The sequence below is a fragment of the Cydia amplana genome, chromosome 5 (assembly GCF_948474715.1).
Source record: "Cydia amplana chromosome 5, ilCydAmpl1.1, whole genome shotgun sequence".
In the NCBI taxonomy this organism is placed as follows: Eukaryota; Metazoa; Arthropoda; class Insecta; order Lepidoptera; family Tortricidae; genus Cydia; species Cydia amplana.
The window spans coordinates 7,742,709-7,756,906 of NC_086073.1; the positions used below are offsets into that span (position 1 = coordinate 7,742,709).

General features: G+C 37.0%; 1 protein-coding gene across 1 annotated transcript in view; it reads left to right on the plus strand.

Annotated features, from left to right (window-relative positions):
• Nucleotides 1-1,238: 1,238 nt before the first annotated feature.
• LOC134647961 (uncharacterized) overlaps nucleotides 1,239-14,198 on the plus strand; it is a 194,376-nt gene continuing 181,416 nt past the window's right edge. The window contains exon 1 of the mRNA XM_063502366.1: nucleotides 1,239-1,857. The gene's annotated coding sequence lies outside the window, so the exon portion shown is untranslated. The remainder of the gene's footprint in view (nucleotides 1,858-14,198) is intronic.

The window sequence follows — 14,198 nt, forward strand, 5'->3', positions numbered from 1 at the left end:
CGTCGTCATTACAAGAATGGTAAGTGCAAGTTGTCTTATTTGCTCTATCTTGTGATAAATAGCGATCTGCGCACCGCATCCGTACACCAAACACCCTCCCCGTGTATCAACCATTTTTATTAACAATATTTATCATCCATTATTATGCAAGGAGTGTGCTTTACTGATAAGACTCTATTACTTCTTTCAGAGGCTGCTTCTCTATGATTGGGCGGCTTCAACATTGAAATCGCCCGGTATTGGAAATCTTAAAATAAAAAGCGGCCAAGTGCGAGTCGGACTCGCCCATGAAGGGTTCCATATTTAGGCGAGTTATGACGTATTAAAAAAAAACTACTTACTAGATCTCGTTCAAACCAATTTTCGGTGGAAGTTTACATGGTAATGAACATCATATATTTTTTTTAGTTTTATCATTCTCTTATTTTAGAAGTTACAGGGGGGGGGGGGGGGGACACACATTTTACCACTTTGGAAGTGTCTCTCGCGCAAACTATTCAGTTTAGAAAAAAATGATATTAGAAACCTCAATATCATTTTTGAAGACCTATCCATAGATACCACACACGTATGGGTTTGATGAAAAAAAATTTTTGAATTTCAGTTCGAAGTATGGGGAACCCCAAAAATTTATTGTTTTTTTCTATTTTTGTGTGAAAATCTTAATGCGGTTCACAGAATACATCTACTTACCAAGTTTCAACAGTATAGTTCTTATAGTTTCGGAGAAAAGAGGCTGTGACATACGGACGGACAGACAGACGGACAGACAGACAGACAGACATGACGAATCTATAAGGGTTCCGTTTTTTGCCATTTGGCTACGGAACCCTAAAAATCATTTCCCCTTTGTGTTTCTATAGTCTATATTCATTCATCATTAATTTATTTATTCAATATTGTATTGTCAATATTGATTGAACGGAGAACGATTTTAATTTTAGCGATGGATTTTGAGTCCGACCGGTCTATATTCAACAATAAATCCAGAGTTTTGAATCACCTTGTTAAATAAATAAATGACCCTACTACGAGTATATGGGGGATTATGTAAGCTTGTCCCAAGAATTTCTTTTGATGGCTGAAACTTCAGCTGTTCAATAAAGCTTTTACGACTTCCTGGAAGTGTCGTGAATAACAAAAGCTACTTAAGTTGGTGCCCGAAAATTTTGGTGGTGTTTTTTTAACGCCTTTCATATTTTGCGCTAAGTGTTGTAAGTGTAAGGTGTATGAGGCGCGCGCACTGCCGGCGGCCGGCGGCTGCGGGAGAGGCGCGCGGCGCGGGGTCTCATCCTTGCCACTCTGCACTTGGCGCCCTCGCGCCGCTCAGTCAGCGCCTGATCGCGGGGGACCAGCGTCGCTCCGGCCGGCACTCGTGAGCCACGGGTTCGCTAACCTTCCCGATACATCGCATCTTACGTGATACATCAAGAGATACATTTTTTAAAACAAAAATAAAAAACAATCACCGCCTTGTTCAGTGAACTCTGCCGAGACCGGCTTCGAACCCGATTTGTGATTGTTTGAACTGACAGTGCGCGTGTTGTGCTTTTCCTATCGATAACATAACCTGTATGAATTCAAGGGTAAAGAAGTCTCTGATTAATCGGTTTTTTGGAACCAGTGCTGCAAAGCCGTTCGAGACAGTTTAGCCTCCGTGTGCCTACTTGTAAAATATAAGTGGGCGTATTCGAAAGTTTGAAAATCGATTGGGGTGACGTGCGTGCGTGGGATTGAGTTTATGTAATCTTTGTTTACCTTGGGAATATGCACTGGGCTGACTAGACTAGGTGTCCACCTATTCCTTGTGCCGTGCGTGCCCGCTGCGGACTTTCGTCGTTCAGCGTAAAATAACGGGTAAGCTTCTTTTTCTTTTGGCTTGGTATAATTTTTACGAAACACTAGATTTGCTGCTTCAAATTCAAAACACCTTGCTGTAAATGGACTGAACATTATAAATATCTTTGAAAGCTCTCGAAGAACGCCATGAATATTTATAGCAATTGTTTAATATGTAGGTAGATGGAGGCAAAATGCTAATGTAAGTATCTACGTAGTGTTTAGTGCGTAATATAGTAGACTTGACGAAATAACCGCTGCTGGTATATATGTACTTACTCCAATATTTGATTTATATATGTATAAAATAAAAGTATAAAACCTCTATTTCCTGTAGGTAATCAGATACATGTGCATATAAAAGATGCATAGAACATGTGCATATAAAAGATGTCTATTGCTGCCCACAGGTGAACGGGAAACGATCCCTCGGCGTGGGCAGGAACATGAGAGTACCTATCATGTCTGCTAATAATATGACGGGAGCCTTTCAATTAAGGAATCTTGCGAAATGCGTCTTCAGAAGAACAGCGTCTGTGGTGACAATCACAGAACCTTAAGGAAATATGATCGTGCTAGTAAAATAAGAAAAGGAGATTCAATCAAAGGGGCTGTTCATAAATTACGTCATCTATTTTTGACCCCCCCCCCTCCCCCCAACCCTAAAATCATCCAAAAATCATGCTTCGAATGGCCCCGTTTCATCATGATGCTATCATCATCTGATGTCCAGCCCCCCCCCCCTCCAATTTGAAAAGACGTAATTTATGAATAGCCCCAAAGGCGATAGAAAACTGATTCTAAAGGAAACTATGCATTAAGTATGTAAAATGCTGAATATTAAAGGATTCACTACAACTAGCAGGAGTTCACGCAGGCCTTTGTCACAACGCAGAGATTCACACTATGCTGAATAAATGAGTTCGGAGAGCTTTGATATGCTAATGCGACTGGAAATCAAAGTGATCTTAAGTACAGCTGTGATTAGGTTTACAGAAAATATGCCATATAGAAAGGGGATATAACAAACATTTCCAATACAATTTCCTTTGTTACACGCCGTTATTACCAAGAAGAAGAAGCCGAAACACGAAAGATCTTATTAAAATTCTCAAATAATAGAAACAAGTTTACTAAAATACAAGAGGGATGTTACAGGTTTTGCATTCAAATGCGTGTAGCGTGCACCTAATTTGTGTGAGCAGACCGCTTGCCAATGGGCAGATTTTATAAAGCAAAACCGGTTTGAAAGGAACGTGAGAACTATATGCTTTCGATTCAGAACAGATCACTTTTTCTCGATTTATATTCGTATCCAAAAGAGGATACTTATTGGGTACACGTCCTTCGAATTTATATCGATAGAAGCTACAAAGTCCATGTCCAAAGATTTGTTGATAAGAAATGCACAAAGCTAGTAGCTGACTTGTAAAGTACGGAAGCGGCTTTTTCTTTCAGACAGTCAGTCCATATTTCATGAGCAGCAGCCGAGTTACAATGGCGTCGCGATGAGGTCGACGGACGGGCGTAGTCCGTCAGCTTTTTATAAGCCCTATGTATGAGCTGCTGATACATACTTCGTTTCATAAATTCATGGTTCTACCAAGGATATGACTCCAGTAGTGAGTCTAATATCATTTATTATGACCCGATGGAGAACTAAGTAATTCAACACTTTGATGTTATGATCATCATCATATAGTTATAGATGATGATGATGATGATCATAAGAGGATAGTTAGACTCTTGTCGGTGGAGCGATTTCCATGCGGTCGGTCCTCTGCCGTCTTCTTGACAAGGAGAGAAGATCTTATGATAATCGATCGATAAACAAAATGTTTTACGGATATGGGTTCCTTAAATAGGAAGAGGCGAACTGAGTCCAAAATTGCCTGTAGTGGGCAACTGAATACGTAACTTATAGCTACACCTATTGGCAGCACCATTACTCAATTGAAGACGCGACAATAATCGATGGTGACAATAGACAAAAGGGAAAGAGGTCTTTGGTTAGCAGTTTGAAATGTTTGGAAACAATAGGTTTACATATCAATAGATAGTTTATAGGAATTTATAGATTCCAATTGAGTAACTTTAGCATTAAAGTTTGTATACTTTGCATAGCATTCGTTTTGAACAGTCTTCCTGATTTTTACAGGATATATGGGTTCATACAAGCTTGATATCTTTACATGAATATATTTTGGATAATGCTTCATCTTAGAACTTGTGCTATCCTACCTCAGGTTAGGTTAGACCAACCAAAGCCAAAAGGTTTCGTATCGGTATAAAGATTAATTCCTTTAAGGTGACGGTAGAGGTGGGTAAATTTTCAGATTCTGTCAATTTACCCCATTTCACACACAAGCGCACTTCACGCACACTACCTCACTTTACTGGGACAGGTCATTGACCCATCAAGTTTTTTTAAGATTGCGTTTTGAGTTTAGTGTTAACCACTGACCTCTTTTGAGGAACAGAAACTGTAAAAACGTTCCATTGAAAGAAGAAAGAGAAACAATACATTAAATCTTGCTCTCCTTGTCTGTTCATGTCACACGTGACGTATTTAAATTCTAATTTAATTCATTTGATTGTTAACTATTTTCTGCATATTATGGCTTTGTCGAGATACGCGTTTTGTAAAGTTAAACCGAATAAACCCAGATGTCATTAAGTCAGATGTAAAATGTTATTTACTACTCTATACGGTTATTCATAAGGCGAAAAATCAATTCAATTAAAAATTTAAATAAATAAAGTTTCGGCAGGGTGGAAATTTAATTAAGGCCGACAAAATAAAATTTAATAATATATGTCGGCTGATGTACCCCTAAGATCTTTACAGATTTACTTGTACGAGTATCCTATATTCGCTATTTATTTTGCTATTAAATTTATAAAATTAAAATAAATAATTAAATATTATACTGGCATTCCACCGCTATTATTTCAGTGCTGAACTGATTATCTTCGATCGTAGCCTTGATGATGTAGTTGTACTTACACTTACGGCGGTAGGAGCGGCAATGAACCCCGCGCAGCGTAGAACGAGAGGTGCGTTGGGGTAAGTACATACAAATCATTCAAGAAAAAAATCCCTTTTAAGATCACTCGTGTGTCTGCCCCTAATAGACTAATTCAATTGAAATTTGGTACACATTTTTCACATATGACAAAGAGTCGGTGATCCAAAGATGGACTAGTAACGTAAATAAATAAACTTTTAACTTTGCGGCCATTTTTTTGTATCGTAATCAGTAAGTACCTAATAATTAGTGTCCGACCGAAACACAAATTTCTGTATATATAAATATTGTTGTCCTACTTGCTCGCCAACTTTTGGTCTTTGTCACATAGTTTAGTTTCATAATACGAAGTACTATTTCGTATGTTTCGGCCAGGCCGAAAGATTCGGCCGTTTTTTGGCCGAAACCGAAACTACGGCCGAAACATGATTTTATGGCCGAAACCGAAACCGAAACCGAATCTTCGGTCGGACACTACGAATAATCACAATGGTCTTAAGTACCACAGACCCTACTGTCGCTTAAGTCCTTTATGACAATCTCTGCCTATTAGAACTTATAAAAAAAAAAGAAACCGAGTAATTATATCCAACTACCGAACCTGCTTACAAATTTTCTCGAGATATTTGAGAAATGTGATATGCAAAGGAGAACATTCGAACAAACGAAAGTATTTTTGCCCAAGCTGAAACGGAGACCTTCGCCTACGCTCGGTCAGTGATGGTTTAGGTACAGTCAGCTGCAGGTCACCCCTGCATAGAAGATTGTATGCAGGGGTGGTACCTTTTCTCTGCAGCTGACTGTACACCTATAAAAAATTGTTGTACCTGCTGCAATTTTATACCGGTACCGTACTTTATATTTCAACAGGTATAGTACCTTCAAAACGAAGCGGTATTGATAAATAATAACGGTACCGTACCGCCTATAAATAATAATAATAATTCAGCCTATATACAGGGTGGTCCAAACCTTGACGTCCAAAAATTTTTTTTTAGATTCCTCACGTCGTGGGCTATCAGAATATACCCCATGTATGTTAGCCGATTTTTCGTAGTTATCGAGTTATGATTTTTTTTTACTTTTAACTTTTCATATGAAATTCCGGGGTTCCCATACAGAGTGGCTAAAAATAACTGCATTTCCGTTGCCAGGGAGGTTTTGGGATTATACTGAGCAACTTTTACAATGGGGCCAACCCCGAAACCGCGAAAAAAAATTACCCTTCCATAGAAAATGGACTAGCCAAAATGTATAAAAAGCCAATTTTTTTTTCGCGATTTCGGGGTTGGTCCCATAATAAAAGTTGCTCAGTATAATCCCAACACCTCCCTGGCAACGGAATGCAGTTATTTTTCAGCCACTCTGTATGGGAACCCCGGAATTTCATAGGAATAAGAATAAGAATAAGAATTGTTTATTGCCACATACATGAACATAAAATAGAGTTAGAATTACTTACATAATAAAATAAAACAGTTGTTATCATATACAAAACAAAAGTGAGAAGATCTTTGTATTAGGCAAAGGGTTCCAGTCTCAGCGTGTGCCGGGCCTAGGTGCCCGGCGCTGGTTTTCAGACCGGTCCCAGACTAAGGACGGTCGGAGAATATTACCTACATAGGAAAAGTTAAAAGCTTAAAAAATCATAACTTGAAAACTACGAAAAATCGGCTAACATACATATGGGGTACATTGATAGCCCACGATTTTTGGACGTCACGGTTTGGACCACCCTGTATAGACAATAATCTCAACGCTAGCCCAATGCGGATTGGGGACTTCACACACAGCTTTGAATTTCTTCGCAAATGTATGCACTACGAGTATGCAGGTTTCCTCACGATGTTTCCTCCTTCACCGAAAAGCTAGTGGTAAATATCAAATGATATTTCGTACATAAGTTCCGAAAAACTCATTGGTACGAGCCAGGATACCAATGAGTTTTTCCTTACCGCTTATACCGTAAAGAAATAATGCAGTCTCTGCTTTGCACGATTATTGTGTGGACATAATTCTTATAATCACCGAAACATACATACCTCTACGCACAGAATGTCATTGAAATAAAACATTGTTTTTTATAGTAAATTAATATAACATTCGATTTATACACATAACAATAAGCAGGCCAGGCCGCAGCGATATTGGCCTGTAAGCTTCATCTCGGTCTCCAAATCCGCAAAACTCGCTGGTACTAAATGCTGGTCTTGCCGTTATTAATTATCTTGATTCTTGAAGATTATCAGAACAGCACGTTACGTAATCGCATACATAGACGGAACGAACGTCAACAAAGTAGGTGTAGACACTGCAAGTCTTTAGGTATTAAACGAATTACGCTTCGTATTAATAGATGAGTAATATTTAAATGAACATATAATATTCTCTAACATAAATACAAGATTACAATTAATTGACATCAAAAGTCATTGACGTACAGAAGTCATATACATTTTTATAATGACGCAAAATTGATACCAGCATAATGAAAATCAATCCCAATCAGTAAAACGAGTCTTTAAACTTTTTTCATTTTAAGCGGGTTTTGAAGGAACAAGTTACTTAAATTCGATTGTAATCGTATTGTTTTAGGATAATTTACTGCTGTTTTCGACCGTTACGACCCGTAAATAACAACAACTCACATTTAAAATTTGACTGGAGCTCGACGTGATTATATTTATTTACCCTATTTTATGAAATACAATTTATCTACTGGTATACATTTTCGTATGCGTATATGATGAAATGTCTTTATTAATGTCAAAAACGAGCTATGACGATGTACACGTCTGCTTCGATGCAAGGCCAACGGCCATCTGACTCGAAGAAGAGTTTTGAGTGATGTCGTCAATGTATGGAAATTATACGAAAGTTTACATTTGGGATTGAATTTCTGTGTTGTATTTGTGAGTAAAAATATTAGTAGATAATAATCTGGTAGTTTAGTTATCTAGCCTTCAAAATCCCACAACAACTCAATTACTGTCAAAGACAAAACTGTAATGCGTCTTGCTCAAACGGAACTCCATATTTTGATTTTTGGACACTTTTAGTGTCGATTTGTAGAGAATTACAGGAAATAAAAAAAAATATGGCGTGAAGAGCCGGTACACGGCTTCTTCGTGAACAGATTTGCGTATAATTTAATGCAGTTATTAATCATTCATTGAACAAATTGATTGCACAAAGTGAGGTCTAAATCGAAAACGTCATATACCGTCCCCTTAAAGGCTTCTATAATAGATTAAAGCTAACAGACGGCTCGTATTTTGGCAAGTCGCGCTTTAACGGTCGGTTGCCCGCTATAGTGGCGTTGCGGTTTCCACACGGGTTCCCATTATAATGTGATGTTATCCCTAGCTTTACCCAGCCCAATAAGATACATTCGTTGGATATGGGCAAAGGTCTTGAACATAAGTAGCTATACCTACTTACTACCGGTTTTATTACCATAATCGTTCATGATTTTTACAGGCATAGTTTATTTTGGGCAGTTAAAATACGCCGGGTTAAGTGCTTTTCATCTCAAGATAGATACTACGAGCGAAACCGAAATAGCTCTCGAGAGCATCATTATACCCGAGGGAAATTAAAACGGATTACGTATGCACGTCAATCTTTTATGTCTGTTTTTACCAATGCATGTAAATAATGAACCTACTTAAGTAGAAATATCAGAATGTGGAATTTTGAAGTGAGATTGCAAATCATACTAACTCTGCTTTAAATAGAAGTACTGCGTTCTTATTTGTAAACAATTGCTGCCGGCTGCTGACGTTATGAGATTTGAGTACTTGCTGCGTTGAGTCAGACTTGTACCGTACATACTACCTACCGTGGCTCTACCTAGAGTGATGGCATCGTCTAGAATATCCTAATATATACAGTATTACTATTGTATTCGTACTATACTTGTAAGTGTGAGTGTGATGATCTGATGATCAACGCAAGGTGGCAAACGCTGGATGACACCTACTAGCGAAGTTCAATGGCACAAAATGAGAGACACCTATAATTAATTAATTATCCAGAAGCGGATTAGAATAGGCTAAAGAATAAACTTACATGCTGATAATAATTACAAAGATAAAATTTAACAACGAAATGGAATGTTTGATGTTATAACTGAATTGAATTTCAAGTCCGTGCCACGTCAGTAGCATACAATTTATTTATTTAGATTTTTTTGTTATCTTGTCTATGCATCGAAGATCTGTCTTCCACTGGTCGCCCTGTGTCGTCGGCAAGTGTTGCCGAGCCCTTGCTAATGTGCACCGAATGCAAAGACTACTAACGTCCCACATTACCGCCCCCAAGAGCCAGCGCACGGCGGTATACTTCCAGCTATATATGACGAAGTTAGATTAACCGAGGGACCTCTTACAAAGGCCATGCAATAAAATGCGGCGTGGTTTATTTATTATAAGTACATGTTTAAATTCTAGGACAAATCAAGGTCTATTGGTTGGTATTTTGTCACTAAATTAATTCACATTAATGTCCCTTCGGGAATATCATATCTGACTCTTAAAGACCCTATACATCTCTAAGGATAATTTGATAAACTATGTTATCTTTTAGTTCTGAGACATTTACACCTCTAAATAAGTTTAGATTTTATTTCCATGTACAACATAGTAATTTCAATCGGGACGAGGGTTTCAAGATCTCATCCACATGGAATCCAGTCATTAGTAAATGTAAGCGTAAACGAATATCGACAGTCGATAAATCGAATATCGTTAGTGTTGTGTGTCGACAGAGTGACATCCCTAGTGCGCAAAACGTTCAAGCGGATAAACAAGACCAAGTGCGGGTAGTTCGAAAAACTCGCGCGGTTAGACGATGCTGATGTCAACTTAAGCCAGTCTTCTCCGAGACCACGGGGACAACGCCGTCCTCGAAACGTCGGAGGTAAATCTTAAAACTTAGATACGTGATTAAGTCCCGTTGTATAATTTAATAATGTGTAAAAATCGTGAAAGTTTAAATCAGTGTCCATGTATCTGTTTTGTTTTTATTTTAATATTATTATTATAGTTTTTTTTATGTAATTCGACATTAAGAGACTTTATACATCTTTAAGTAATTGTATTACGTTAGTTTGATTTGGTAGTTGCAGTTGTATTTTATAATTGTTGATGTATTATTATTATTTTTTTGCTTGTAGGTATGTAAATTCAATGTTGACGTGTAAAGTGCCCTTGTGGCCTATTTGCTGAATAAATGTTGAAGTTTGAAGTTCATCTTATCTTGATCCCATCCCATGTTGGAATTTCGAGAATGAAGATTTATCGCAATTATATACGAGTAGGCTGGGGTTGTATTGTCATATATTGTGATGCTTGAATGCACCAACCACATTTCATCAAATTAAACGAAACCATTATTCCATTTTCAAACTTCATATAACGAAATACCGAAATTTATCAATATTAACGTGAAGGTGATGAAGTTACCCTAATATATATATTAACCAAACTTTATTAATGCAGTAAATAAAACGATAAATAACTTAAGCTTGTGCATCATGTTCACAATCGGCAACGTCCACAAAAGGATTAAGTGATTTGTTATACAAAAGTCGTCTGACAATAATAAACGAAATCAATAGTATTGGGGTGTCCACCCCACTATGTGCGGTTTAATGGGGTAGAGGGGTCGAAATTAGATTAACACAAATATACCAGATTTTGCTCAACTGTGGTGATATTTTCTCGATTAGTGAACATTCTCTCACCAAAGTTTATTGATTTAAACATAAAAGAAACTAATTTACTAAAAAAGAAAACACTTCAAAGTTTAGTCTGAACTTTGATTTAACGAAGCAAACTTGATTTAACTTTTTTATACTACCCCAAGATTAAGACGAAGAAACTATTTGCGCGTCTACGCCGGTCCGTCACCGTTAACGCAAGCTCCTGATGATGCTACTCGGTACGGAGTGAAACATGTCGAGCGTTTTCGACTTAAAATACGTGAGTGACCCGTTTTTAATATATTTAATATGATAAAAGTAGGTTATCTTTACCATAAAAATGAAAATTTTACAACCTATTGAAATGAAATAGTGTAGTTCATATTAGAGGTAGAAAGTGTTACTGTTATGTACACAGTTAATTTAGATGATTCATGTTGTTGATGTTAGTTGTTTCATGAATAGTTATGACATAGGTAAGTGGCACAACCGGCAATTCCTACGTCCGGACTCCGGGCTCGGTCCCTGTTGTTATATAGGTATTCCCCATTTAAAATTACGTTTATAACCCTTACAGCTAGAACATAATGTAGAAAAAAGGCCCGATTTCATTAAAAGTTAAGATAACGACAAACTTAACTAGAATGGACTAATTTTGGATTAAAGTATATTGTTTGGAAGTAGTTGTGTTTGATTGGATTAACACTTAGTGATGCAAACTTTAAGGCTTCGTCACACAGGCGCGTTTTCGGGGCGGAGCGTGAGCGGGGTGCGCCGCTTTTACTTATAAAACGCTCACACCCCGCTCGGAAAACGCGCCTGTATGACGGAACCTTTACTCTTTTGTACCATTTTTACGTTGCTACTTTTGTTTCTTTTCCAAATGTGATTAAACAACTGAACGATCAAATTCATCACTATAAGGTCCGTAAGTTACGAGATAAAACGATGACTGCCGCTTGCCAAATCTCGTTATTTATGGCTCAAAGGATCTTCCTTCCACTATCTACCTTTCACCCTGCCAGGTATTTTGTACCTCGCAGTTTTTAAGATTGTGGAAAGATCTATTCTGGAAAATAGAAAATTCTGGAGGGAGCTTTTTCTCAGTAAATATAATATTAAACTATAATGTAGGTACTTAATTAATTAAGTAGTAATGAATACTTTAAAAACACATACATAATAAAGTTTAGAAATAAAATTATATGCGTAAAGAAAGCCCCATTAAGATAGGTACACAGACGCGTCAGAGTGATCGCTAATGAGTTAGCTAACATTATAGTAGGTACCAGATAAAACATGCAATTAAAAAAAATACATCTATGCCTATAAAGTCGCTTGATAGTCTTAGCCCAACCTTTAAACTGATTCCTGATGTGTAGTAGCAGTATCTATTAAGTAGCGACTAATTATCTGATATTACATCTGATCCTATTTATTAAAGAGAGTCCTTGGCAAAATGGCAGTCATCCAAGTGATCCAAGTTTGCTACAGAACACTGCAAATGGAATAACTTATTTAAGTACTACTACCTACCTCACCTTCATTGGGTTAGTAAAATTTTATTTCAACGGTATTTTTATGCAGCCGCATTCTTTTCTCTGTAAGTACTACGTTCAATTAAAACTTCTTATTAATAAATTTAGTACAAAATGGCAATTAACTGTGCGCTAATCCTTAAAATGCCGCTAATTTGGCAGATCTAGGCTCTTGCGTCAGTTTAAGTTCAGAAGGTCAATTATATTTAATTGACTAAGGTCAGGACTAGCCAGGTTATATCGAGCACTAGGATCGAGGTTGAAATAATTGCTTTAATAATAAGATACATTAACCGCTCGCGCAAACATTCATTAACTGCGTAGACGTAACGATCCTGTCCTATTCGACCATTCAGTAGATTTAGGTTCAAGATTCAGAATTTTAAAGTTTAACCTTAGATCGAGTCCTTGTTCCAGTTATTATTAAGAAAGGTGACAGAATGGCGATGCGATTAAAACCGTTAAATATTAGACCCACTCCCAACCACTGGACTGGACGATGGACTTACTGTTTAATATGTCGCCCACCTCCTAATATTTTAGTGGTTTCAGTTTTTTTAGTTACAACGAACTTTTGAAAAGTTATACTAAGAGGTAATAAATATAATGCAGTTTAGCCCAGGACTGTCTCATTTCAAACATAGAGAGAATCATAAGTACTGTCTTTGGGCCCGATTCGGATTTTGTAATAGATATCTATTAGACATCGCCAGGATACGATAACGATATGTTTAAGATCTAACTTGTCAAATTTGACATTTCCGCGATTCTGGAGATACTTTTGAACGATTTCCACAAGATATTACTTAGAGATCTAATTCACATCTAATAGATATCTAACACGATCTATCGTAAACGTGACATTGGTTGCCCGAATTGCGTTGCAAAAGAGAACTAGTTGAAATCTAAACTATAACGTATCTAGAATGGATCTAGTACGTGTCGTCTCTTGTGAATATCTTGAAGTTCGAATACGGCAGTTTGTACTAGCTAGCACCCAAATGAAAGGGGTGACTATAGTTTTCCTGGTTCTTACTGACTATGTTTGCCAGACTATAATATCTCTGCCTACTCTACTTGTAGACATCAGACACTAAACCAACCAACGAAGACTTATTTCTCGTTAAATACATGTAATACATGTTGTTCACTTGTTCCCATAGAACCGCAGATCGTCATAAATGTCATAATTGATGAAGTAATAAATGATTAGGAGCCTCGTCTGCCAACAAACCACTCTGTGGTTTGGCAGAAGAATATATGTAATTAGTTATAAGAAAGATCTCTGAATAAACGTTTTATTTATTTATTTATTTTTTTATTATACAGTTTCACTATTTAATATAAATAAATAATATAAGCAATTCAAATTAGAACATCTTCAGATAGGATTATTTGGACCGAGACCATGGACTAACCTACACCGAGACATACCGGAACCGCGAAGCGCAGCCGAGCGCGCGGCTCAAGGTCGTGCACGCTAAATAATGATTCATAAACGTAAGTGTGTATAGATTAGACAAGCATAAGTAGCAACTCATTTAAACTTGAATAACAAAGAGAATAAATAGATTAACAGGATGTATTTACTTTACTCCACAAATCGGTAGAATAACGAACTTAGCATTCTTACAGACACTGGCTAATCGATGGCATCGATGCTAATGTTCAGTTAATATTTTCCATTTCAATGTTCACCAAATTAACCTAACCTTTGAGAGCTCTAAATCTGTATTTGGTGCATGCATGTCATGTTTGTATAATTAATAATCTACCTATAATTGCTAGGTGACCTGATTGACTATGAATGTTTCATTTGATACAAGCGTATTTATTTCGTAGTTATGCCATCCAAACAGATCGCAATTTCGCAATTACGATTCATGATTTATAATTTTCAGTAAATTTTTTTGGTCTCTTATTCTGACTTCGTACCTAATACGTATCAACGTTTTTAAACATCATGATATAAAATATATGTATATATTTCATACATTTCGGCTGGTTACACATACATTTGAGGATAATTACATGGACACAGACACACCTCATTCGGTTCCCGTATGCTATTTTATTTTTATTGTCATT